Here is a 12,188-nt window from a genome sequence, read left to right on the forward strand (position 1 = left end):
AATGCAGTTCCCTCAGTTTCACCTTTCTGAACCCACCCACTCCTGTCAAACTTAACAACATCCATATGTGGCGAGCCATACCTTATCTTTCATTTGTAAACTGCTGTCATACAATCACTTTATCATGTTCACCTTGATGTAGAGAGCTCCTGTAACTGCCTTAGAAGAAGAGGAGAGGGAAGTTGCAGTTGTGAACGCTGGCTGTTGAAAAAGCGGACACCAAACTGTATTGTTTGTGTGGGTGGGAGATAAACTACATTGCCGGTTTGGATTTGTATGCCGAAATTCATTAACTGTAAATTAAAGGTTAATTAAACTAAAGTGGATGCTCCTCTTAAGGTTTTCTGTGTCTTCTTCCTCATCATCCATTTCCAGCTCTGAGCCATCTTGAATCATCATCCCTCCACTTCTGACCTGAACTGTTTATAGAGGCAGTCCTGTGCTGTGACAAGGGAGGTTGTAGCCTCAGAGGGAGGTGGATAGACAGTCATGGTAAAGGGGAAGATAGTGAGAGTGAAGCAAATGGTAGTGGATAGGGAAGAGAGGGAAATATGAGTGACAGCTTGTTGACTTTTACAAGATGCTGAGGGCTTAGCGGGCTAAATTGGATTCGCTTGTGAAGTCCCCAGTGTGGTGTGTTGGAGGGGTCAGGAAAGGTCCCATCTGACATTTGACCTCTCCTATTCCCCTCTTACTGCCCCTCATGTCAGCACCACTGACCACAATGCACTGCAGCATAATTACATCTGAACTTGAGTCCAGTTATGCCAAAGTCTTAGCGCATACTGCCACAAAGGCCCACCAGAGCCCTTTAATTCAATTCAGCCTGATCCAATATCAAACTCGACTTCACTCTGTATCACTCTAAATTTTAAACCACCAATAACAGCTTAACCATAATTTAAGAGCACCAAATCTTTATCAAATTGTACTTACTCATAGATACCAGCCACCGAAAGACGCTGAGACCCGGAGAAATGTTGAAAAAAGCCCTATCTCGCAATCTTAAGACAGCAAGAAAAAAAAATGGATCCGTCCCTTTATCTGAAAACTAATGGGGTCTAATCTGAGCCGAGACACTTCCTCCATCCAAGTTTCAAGGAAATCTGTTCAGTATTTTTTGTGTAATCCTGCTGACAAACCAACAAAAAAACGGACGTGGGTGAAAACATAACCTCTTTGGCGGGAGAAAATATGACTTATGTATGTTGTTGCTGATATTCTTCAAATTAAAAGTTTTAAAAAAAACGTGTTTTTGATTGGGCTTGAATGTGAGGATTTAAGTTGGACTAATTTAAGAGTATAATATTATTCATTAGTAACAGTGAGCTATTACTGGTTACTGTTCATAGTTTAAGTATTGTTTTCTTTTCCCTGATGATTAAATGTAAATCTTACTTCAATCTCTACATTATCATTTAAATAGTATTTTGATTATATAATAGTTCTGACACTGACTAATGCATTAAGTTCCTGAACGCTCTGTCCAAATGTTAATGAAGAGAAATCCACGAGATAAGAGTTCTCTTTTTTGTAGTTTGGGTTTCTTGTTGTTCATAGGGCATTTCCTTTTGATTGGATCCTCCTTGATATAGACATATCCGGCCCATCTACTGTTTCCGTCGAGAGTAATTAGATTTCCCTGGTGAACTCTATACTCCTGAGAAGGCCGGACAGTCATGGGACTGTAGCTGCAATCCTAGAAGTCATGAAATTGACTCAGCAAATCATGTGTGAAAAATCAGCACTTCGTAAAGTGAAATATACGTACCGTGACTTTCATCCATGCTGTGTTCTTTATGGATTTACAGTGACATCTTTATTGTCCTGAAAATAACATCTCACCAGAGTGAAACACATGTATAGTCTTAATGTATCTCTCTATTTTCACACTATTATGCTCCAATAAAATGGAAATAAAACCAAAAATATGATCTCGTCACTCCCTCTTCCCTGATACGGGTACAACAACTATTACACTGTATGTGGTCATGCTTATTCATCAATTAATTCCCTTAAAATCCATTATGATAAAGATGCCATAATGACATAATGTTTCCATCAGCCTTCCATTTGAAATATTAGATCAGAGGTTTACCAGAGGGCTTCCTCTTGCCATCTGGTTCTGCTGTCACCCCATGACTGCTTCCTTTAGTCCCCGGACCTACAGTACAGTCGACAGTAGCTTCAGATTTGTAACATCTAAACAAGGGTTTGGGTGTCTCTCCTCGTCATATATAATATAGCCAAGTAGTAGAAAGTCGTAACATTTATGTCTCTTCCTCCGAGAAGCCCCCTGGATGCGCTCACGTGTTCTAGTTTTTCCAGTTCGTGCTTCATTGTGCAACTTCAGGTTTCACCTTCTGATCACATTTAAGATTCAGGCCTCACTTTTATTTTAAGATGAGAAGATCCAATACATTAAAATGACTGTAATCTAGTGCCATGCAGCTAGTTAGCCTAGCTTAGCACAAAAACCAGAAACAAGAGGAAACAGCTCTGTCCAACCTACAGGCACTTCTTAAGATCACCAATTATCATGTTAAATATTGTTTGTTTAATCCAAACAACAACCAGTTAAGAGTGATATTGAGTCAGGCTAGTTGTTCCCCCATGTTTCCAGCTTTTGTGCTCAACTAAGCTAAGTGTCTGCTCGCAGTTGCTCCATATTTGCCATGGTTTGGGGTTTTTGGTATCGTCATTTCCTGTTTTATTTTGTAGGTTATGTCCTTGTCTGTCATGTTTCACTTTCCACTTCCTGTCTTTCTCTTTTTCCTGCCTGTTTTCTGTGTACGCCTGTGTTTCGTTAATTAATAAGCCCCTGTGTATTTAAGTCTGTGGGTTTTTTTTCTTTTCTTGTGTTCTCCTCATGTCCTACCTGCCTCTCCTGAATCTCCTGTGTCTGTTCCTCGGTCCTCTTTTGTCCCCTGTGTTCCTTTTTTTTGTTCCCTGTGGCTTTCGGGTTTGCTCTTAGTTTTTTGTACTTCTCTTTAGTTTTTCTTGGACTCTCTTTGACCTGGTATTGTGCGCTGCCCTTTTGCTGCCCGTTCTTTTGTTGCCTGCATTTAGATTTTTTTGGATTCCAGCTTTGTCAATAACGCTCGTCTTTTGTCTTTTCCCCTGCCTGCCTCTGTGACCTAAGGTATTATTGATAACATTCAGCTGGGTGCATACAGTAGCCTTGATCCAGCCTTTTCCACAAACTTGCAACTACCAAGACTGATGGTTGATGCTGACGAAACACAGATACCACGGGATACAAACGCTGTTATACTATTGGCTGACGAATGTTGTTAAAAGCTGGAACCAACTGCCAGAATTCTTGAACAGACATGAACAAGGCAATCGTTTTGGACCCGACAAACATTTTAAAATGATTGATTCACAATCAATTAAAAGGAAAATAAATACTATTATTCTGCATCTTTCTTCAAGCTCTGTTGACATATTCTTGAATTCATGAATAAACAAGTTTACATGCTAGTCACACCAGATTACATGCAGTTTTCAGAGTATTTTCAATTGACGTGAAATGCTTTCAGCTAATTTGCCTACACACTCTTATTAAGTTTAACCCAGGAGGTTGATGGAGTGAGTGATGGACTGGACAAAAGATAACAACAGCCGTCCTGCTTTCCGTTTCCACTGTGTCACCATATTCTCTCTCCTCCGCCCTGCCCTGCCCAACCCCGCCCCGCCATCACGACTTCACTCACTCAAAAGTGACCATGGGCTGTTTATCGACTGGCTTCTTCTTCCTGTTTGCGGTACTAAGAGGCTGAAATTAGATCTGCATCGCCGAGGATTTGAGATAAATTGGGCAGCGGATCGGTCCTAACTCAATTTTCTCTTGTTTTCTGAGGGGGGGAGGTGGAGGAGGGTTCGTCATGATGCAGCAGACAGGATAACACCAGACTGACACGCATTAGGATTGCATGGATTGTTTGAATTGAGTGTGCTGCAATGAATGAGCTTTACAAATAACAGGATATGTATTTTAATGAGCCAGTTGTGCAGGCAAATCTTCAGAAAGCATTTGGCATTACTGACGGTCATATATGTGATCTGAACCGCTCTTTGGCAAAACAATATTGTCGGTGTTAGGGATTGTCTATCTTTGGTCCGTGCTATGAAGGGCCTCATCTCTGGCTGCATGCTATCCTCCTGCTGTTGCTCCATCAGGTTGGCCCAAATGGCTGTGATACACAGGGGTAATCGGCCGCTCCCATTACAACTCCCAGGGGAGGGGTGGGGGGGGGTGGGGGGGTTTGCTCCTTAGCTTCTTTGTATGGTTAGGAGTCGGGGTGTGGATCTCAGTCTTTTCACTATCCCACTTTGATCTGACTCCAATCCCTGACAGCTGATACTGTAGCTGAACCTGACACTCGGCGCTGCCTCTGTACAAATCTGGACTGGGAAGAGGAGAATGGGATTGAGGCTGAATGCCAGACTATCTGTTGTTTTGTGTGCCAGACAGACATGATGACCCTCTTGGTTAAACTCAGCCCAAGAGGTCACGGCCCGAGCTGAAGAGGAGGAATGCCCTGAGGGTAAACAAGTGCCTCTTGATGTTTTTGTCACTTCCATCTCTTGATGATGCATGAAATATAACTTGGACCTGATGTTGATGTGGGATTATGTATCAAGATTCTCTTCTTCGAGGTTTGTAGATACTCTGGATTTTATTCAGACGATCAGGTCAATTTTGATAAAACAAGAAAAATAAAATAAAAAGCATCACTCCTTGGAGATTTCAGATACACTCATAAGATGTTATAAGATGTACACTGAACCAAATTATGCAAGAACTAGATGTAATATGTTCTTTATGAGAGAGTAAACAAACAGTTTAGGACATAACAAGCCAAAGTTGTTCGACAAAAACTTGAAATAATGTTCTTGACAATAAATAATCATAGTTTTACCCTATTACAAACCATTTAATTAAATCAAGCAGTCTGTACCAAAATATAGATATACTTAGACAATATTATGTCCACTTATACTCTAAACTGAAACCAAACAGAAGATCCTAATTCACTATAAGACATTTGACAAAATCTGTAAGGTTTTATATCAACACTGTAGTTAACTGCTAACAAATACATAATAAAATATGTATTCATCTTAATAAACAACAAAAAAAGCTTTATTAAGGTTTAATAATAATGTAATAGTGAAGTTAGTTAAACTAACAACAAATGTGTTTGTAGTGCCGATAAACATGAGTAACTAATAAGACTTTTATTAACATGCTATCGTCTATACACCGTTTATTTCTTATAAGTGCTTATAAATGTCTTATAATATAACAATTAACACGTTTCCAATGCTATTATCAACACTGAAAATCATAATAATAATTTTGATGGCCACTAGAGGTCGCCTAACAAGAAACGTCAATATATATGTCATAATAAGCTTTCACAGTCGACTTATTATTGTTGTTCTGATGAAAAACAAAAGTTGACAGTGTAATGGGGCCTTCAGTTCACCAGGGGTTAAGTCTACCATATTTGCTGTTAAACCAACATGTAAGTTCAGAAGATGTCAGAAGACATTTGAACAACAAAGAGAGAGCTTAACTTTCTCATAACTTTGTCCCTGATCTCAACTCTACAGTTCTGACGGCTGTATTTTTCCTGAAGCGACGTTTGAGAGTGAGTCTGAAGGCTGTGTCCAGCCCTTCACAGGTGCCACACATGGGCTTCACCAGTATTAGCTGCAAGGCTTGCTATTGGCTGAATGAGAAGTACAGAGCCATTAGCAATCTGAGCCTTCCCGAATTAAATTGAGAGAAAAGCCAGCGGTTATCCAAAGATCCCCAGGGACACAAGGTTGCGTTCACAGACATTTGTTCCCTGTATTTTTGTGTTGTCCGTCAACCACTGGCACAACAAGGCATGCACTTGTCTCTCTGTGTTTGCTTAACCGAGCTTATCGAGTGTCACTGAAGTGTTTTGAATTCGACTTATGTTTTCCTGGAAATACTTTAAGGCAGACCTCCCTGCTCCATTCACATGATCCCTAATGCAGTCTGCATTCGCATAAACAGACAAGTTGCGACATATTCTGCCTCAGGTGAGCACCGAAACTGATGTTGATCGATTGTGCCTCTGTCTGTCACCACAGACCGTGAACATACCTGAACAAAACTGTGGAAAGAACCTAGAAATGGACATTTAAAACCGATTGGGCAACAAAACTACCTTATCATGTGTTTGATAGCTCTAGCACAATACTGTCTTTATTCCCAGGATGCTACTGGAAAAAACTCTTGCTTAACACGGTATCAGTATCTTTACAACATAAAAAAACACACAGGGATGAAGAACCAGAACCCACACTTTCTCTTTCTGGGATGTCTAGTGGGAAACGTCCGTGTCACACTACAGAGCTGTATTATTTTCTGGAGTACAATAATCTGCTGCCGTGTCCTCTTCCACGTCCACAGTGCAACATTACATCACTCCTTTATATAGAGGCCATATCAATGTGACATCATGATCATCACTCTATACCTGCATTCACCACGGAGACGGGCGGCCGGGATGAAACTCAAGCCTGTATATTATATGAGATGCAGAACATCAATGCTTGTCCTTGGCTATTCTGAAGGCTAATCAGATTTCATGGGGCTGAATATGGGGACAGAGTTCCAGTTTCCTGTGCGCTCTGTGCAGAAAACAACGTCCAGATACCAGATATTATAGTGGACATCGCTCCAATAACACGTTTTAAAGAGATCTTGCTGTTGGTTAGCATGTTTTGGACGAGACTGGATCACCACCAGGGCCTAAAAGACAACGCTATACAAGGTCCGTGAACATTTGAGCCTGAGTCACGTCAGATGGATTGTCATCAATGACGGTGGTTGTTTAATTGTGTGTTCTTCACCAGGAGCAAAGCCAGTTTGACAGCAGGATCATTTGTGTTCATATAGCCAGATACCTTGACCCCGGGTGTTTATTCCTCCAGAAGCTCTGGCCGCGGATCGCTGCTGCATTCAGTTTGATAAACAGGAGTGAAGATGAATCTACTTTTTAATCCCAAAAGTTTAAAAGAAATCTCTGAGCCCCTCTCCTGTCCTGGCCACCAATCAGAGCAGAATATGATGTGAATCTAGGTGTTTATTCCTCCAGAAGGTCACAAGGCTTGACATGCCTTTTGTTGTTGTTGCAGTATAAATCATATATTGTGTGTTTAAAGTAATAGTTTTGGGAAATGCTGCTCTGTTGCTGAGATATGAACCTACTGCCAGCTGATTAGCTTAGCTTAGCTTATCTTAGCACAAAGGCTGAAAAGAAGGGGAAACAGCTAGCCCGGCTGTAAAGTTCCATCCGCTTCACTCTTTTATGGAACGGCAGCCGCTGCGGCTACAAGTGGCAATAACACGATAACGGCACAAGGATTTTCGCCTTAATCCCTCAAGATTTACTTGAGTCAGTTGTTTTAAAGACGTCGTCATTAGGCAGCCTCATTAAGAGCAAGTAGAATAAAACCACAAGCAGTAAAAAACAAACACATTTGCTGGTCGCCACCTTTAGTTTTCCCTAGGATGGTGAATGAATGACCCACTCTGCTCCGCCTCTGATTGGTTGTTGGGTTGGTTAGGTTTGGGCATGTCGAGGTAACATTCGTGCACAGGGAATGATGATTGGTTCGGGTTAGAGTAAGGATCTCAGGGTAAGCCAATCAGAGGAAGAGTTAGGTGGGTCATCCCTTCGCCATCCTAGGAAAAATCTATTCTTAATGATGACGTACGCTGTTTCCTACTTGCTTTAACTTTTTGATAGAAACTATCAAATATTTATCTTTAAAGAGTCCCTGGCTGGTCGCTTTTAGCTTTTAGTCTTGTTCCTTCATCACCTCAGACCCAAATATTCCCATTAAATCACTTTTACGAGACAGATTTCGATACTGCTTTTACACTTTCTTGTTGAGACCGTGTTGATTTGATTTAGGTCTGCAGGACTTATATGACCCCTCCATGATATAATCTGATTTTCTGATGACATCCCTGGAACATAAACAATGTTGAAACACGCAGCATTTCATGTTAAGTGGTTACAAGGTTTCAAAGCCGGTCTCCTCTGACAGGCGTTTGAATTGTACAGCTGGCTCAGAGTATCAGTGTCATTCAAGCAGCGCGTTCGTACCTCTAGGTGCAGATCAGGCTTTAGGTATCTCGGTTGTCTCGGTACAATTGTTACTGTGCTGCAGATCTTTTCTCTGTTATGACACGACGGCTCTGTTGGTTCAGTGACTCACTTGTCAGGACGGGCGAACAAAAGAATCAAAGGGAGGCAAAATATTTACATGAGTCCACATTTTGAACAGTATGTTTTGCCTAATTGTAGTGATGGATGGATGGATGATCTCTTATGAATTCATGTTGTAAACATAACATTAAGGAAACATGTGGAGTCTATTCTGGATATTGGCTGATTACTTTATAATGGCACGGCTGATGTGTATCTGCTCGACACCTGGTAAGCAGACAGGATATATATAAATAGAAACAGGGAACATTTGAGGTTTCGAATCAAGCGCGATTGAAACAGTACTTAATGGAATTTCCCGCTGATCCCTGATCCCTCTGACAAACAAATAAACGCTTTGCTGTTCACCACACAGCCACAGGCAGGAATGCCTCACGAATTACGAGCTCCTGAAAGACGCTGTGTGAATTGTGTCAATGTTCCTTATTTTGTCACTTCCAGCTAAACACATTAAAGCGTCATCATCGCTCAAAATGGAGCGATTGTGGACAATAAAAGCCTTGACTCGGCAAACCACATTCCTGTCGTTAAAGCTTTAATCGTCTGATTTAAGGCCGCAGACATTTTATAACCGTTGAGTTAGCAAAGATGTTGATTCAAAGGAATGCCTTCATTGTTGGATCAGTGATTTGAATGTTCATGACATGTACTGACATCAGTCGGTGGAGGAGAGGATAGGCTATACTCCTTAATACAATAATAAATTCTCCCACAGGCTAACATCAGGGTTAGCATCACAAGGCTAACATCGATGTTGACTTACAGGCTAACGTCAAAGCTTCTCCAACAGGCTGACGTTGATGTTAGCTTTTCTAACAGGCTAACATCAGTGTTAACCTTTTCAACAGGCTAAAATGATGTCAGCTTCTCTAACAGGCTAACATTAGTGTTAGCTTCTCCGACAGGCTAAAATCAGCATTAGCTCCTCTGACAGGCTAACATCAAAGATTCTCCAACAGGCTAATGTTGATGTTGGCTTTTCAAACAGGCTAAAATCAGTGTTAGCTTCTTCAGCAGGCAAACACCAGTGTTAGCTTCTCTAACGGGCTTACATCGGTGTTAGCTTCTTCAACAGTTACTGTTTGAGTAGCCTTTCAGCATTGCTCATGTTACTTCCCATCATTCTCATTGCCTAACAGACCTAACAATAGTAAGCGGCAGTTATTTCTGCACTGACCCCCCTTGGAGTTCAGAGAAAAGTGAAGTTTTCCTGTGATGAATATGAAAGAGACTCTCATTATACTGCACCCTCTTTAAAGAGGAGAGAGAAAGGGACAGGAGGAGGATTTGTATAACAGGCTGATGTGGATGGAGGTGAAAAATGGCTCTATTATAGGCCTAATAGAATTTCCCTTGGCCCCAGAGGAAAGCCGAATGGACTCTCCCTCCCTCCCACTTTGCCTCTCCATCAGCTTCATCCCGCCATTTGCCCTGGCCAGAGATATAATTTCATCACCCTTCACTTAATTGTGTGCGCTGCTGGCAGAGCCTCAGTCTGTGTTCCAGCAAACAGAGGCAGGTGGGCGAGGAGGACGGAGAGGAGGAATAATAGAGCAGAGTGGGAAACCACATCACTTCATTTTTATAGATGGACAGCTTGTAAAAAGCAACGTGGTCCCCTCTGAGCAGTCGAGTGTAAACACAGCAGAAAACACTGAGTGGGTCACGCAGGATATCGTACAGGAAAGATTTACAGTGAATTTAAATATTTGTATTTGGCTCAAGTGAACATAAAATACATTTAACTATATCTACAAGACAATAACACAGAACGTGTACGTGTAATCATTGCCTTTGTTTATGATCGAGGAGAAATATAAAGTAGTTTCCACTGACGGAGGTAAAGTGAGGTCAAAATCATTATGCTTCATTTTCAGAATGAAATGCATCAAGAAATGTAAAAAGATACATAAATACATAAAAAGATAAGTTTATGTAAATAAAGAAGGGGAGAAAAACAAATAAATACAGAAATAAAATACATTTAAAATGAAAAAATGAATAAATAAAACGGAATGGGTTAGTAAATAAACAAATGAACATAAATTAAAACAATTATTTCTGAAGTGGAATATCAATTTATATCACATTTTATAAATTAATTGCGACATTTATTTATGTATTTATTTTTGATACTGGCAGTTTTGGTCCTCCATACTTCATGGCACTGCATGCATTTTTTATTTTTTTACAAAGAATTGAATGGCATGTCTGGTAAAGCACATTTAAGACAGTTCAATGTGATCAATCAGAGGTGCATAAAAAAAAAAACATCTTAAGTTTACTATACATTTTGACCAGGCAAGAGGCTGAATAAATGGTGGGGGACTAGTTTCCATACTGCCTCGTTAAAGCTCCAGTGATTTAGTATTTGTTGTCCGTAGATCTGTGGGAGAAAATGCAACGGTCAAAAGTCAAAATACCGAAGTCGTTAACTGTGCTCAGGCTTTGACAGAAGACAGAATATTACTAACCATGACTACTAAATTGACTTTGACATGTAAAATGAGTGACTGTGCCCTGTTTAGTTAATGGTTTCTCAGATGACCTGTATTTAACTGTGTCAACAGTTTCAACTCTGACAGTGATTATCACAATCCTCACTTTGGCTTATTTAACTGTTTCTAAGTTAATTGTTGTGTTAGGAGGTCTTTTCAAACCCAACTGGTTCAGCCTTTTATGAACTGTAAACTAAACAACATATAAATGGAAGAGAAAAACAAACCTGCTCCACCGCTATCACCTTGTCAGACTTTGACCTCTGACTTTAAACATCCGTCACGTCTCCTCTACTGTCCGACCCCTGAACATTTTGCTACTTTCAAAGGTCGCACCTTGTGTTTGATCTCCTGTTAAGGTCCTCCGTGACCAAAGAGAACACGTGCGCCTTCATCCGCAGCGATCTGCAGAGTTGCTACAGTCAGACATACATCATCATCAGCGTCAGAGCGGGAGACGCTCCTCTACCTGGTCGTAAAGATGAAGATGCTTCTGACCTTTGACCTCATCTCAATAATTGCATTTTTTTTAAAGAACACTGCGCTAACTTGTACGGTACGAAACAGAAAAGGAGTGTGTCGGCATCAACACAGTTTAACAAAACATATTGGTCAGAGTAAACGCAATAACATCCGTATTACTTACGAGAGCTTGAATGTGCTTTAAGCTTCAGCATTTCTTGCCATTCCTGGATCAGAAATGCAGAAATACTCATGACTTAACATCTCAGAGAGGTTGAATGGTCTGCCCTTGTAGGAAAAGATCAACATTTTGGGAAAATACGCCTTCAGATCATCACCGCTTTCATCTCTGTCTGAAGGGATATCATGTCAGGAGCTTTAGAGATGCTGGAAGACAGACTTTATTGCCTTCTGACGGAGCCACGCTCGCTGTGTCCACCTGTTTACAGCTTTTGTTCGAAGCTAAGCCAACCAGCTGCTGACTGTAGTTATTCTCTCTCAAAAATTCAAACTATTTCTTTAAAGCTAGACCCAAATATTTAATCCTTGTTTTCTTCCCAAAGGATCTAGCCTGTGAGAACCAAGGCTTTGCATTGAAGGAGTCTTGGTTTCATGATCGTCCCACTCAGATGTGAAGGACGAACCTTTGCAGCTCATTATGTGCTGTGTGGAAAGGTCCTTTCATGGCAAAGGTTTCACAACCTCACATTTCAGGACGGTCCTACGGGAGCCCTGTTTCCACATTCTCACTTTATCCCAGCGGTGATTTGTAGAGTAAATATGCATGTTATGACAAGGCTGAGTCATAAAAGTGACCATAGCATGTTGTAAATTAGCCAAGTTAACTGCAGGGAGGAATACTGAATGAATATCATCACCTACTTTTAAACCCAGTCCCATAATTGAATCTTAGCCTTCAGTTCAGATCCATCTTTTCAGCGTGACC

This window comes from Pagrus major, chromosome 20, assembly GCF_040436345.1.
Source record: "Pagrus major chromosome 20, Pma_NU_1.0".
NCBI lineage: Eukaryota > Metazoa > Chordata > Actinopteri > Spariformes > Sparidae > Pagrus > Pagrus major.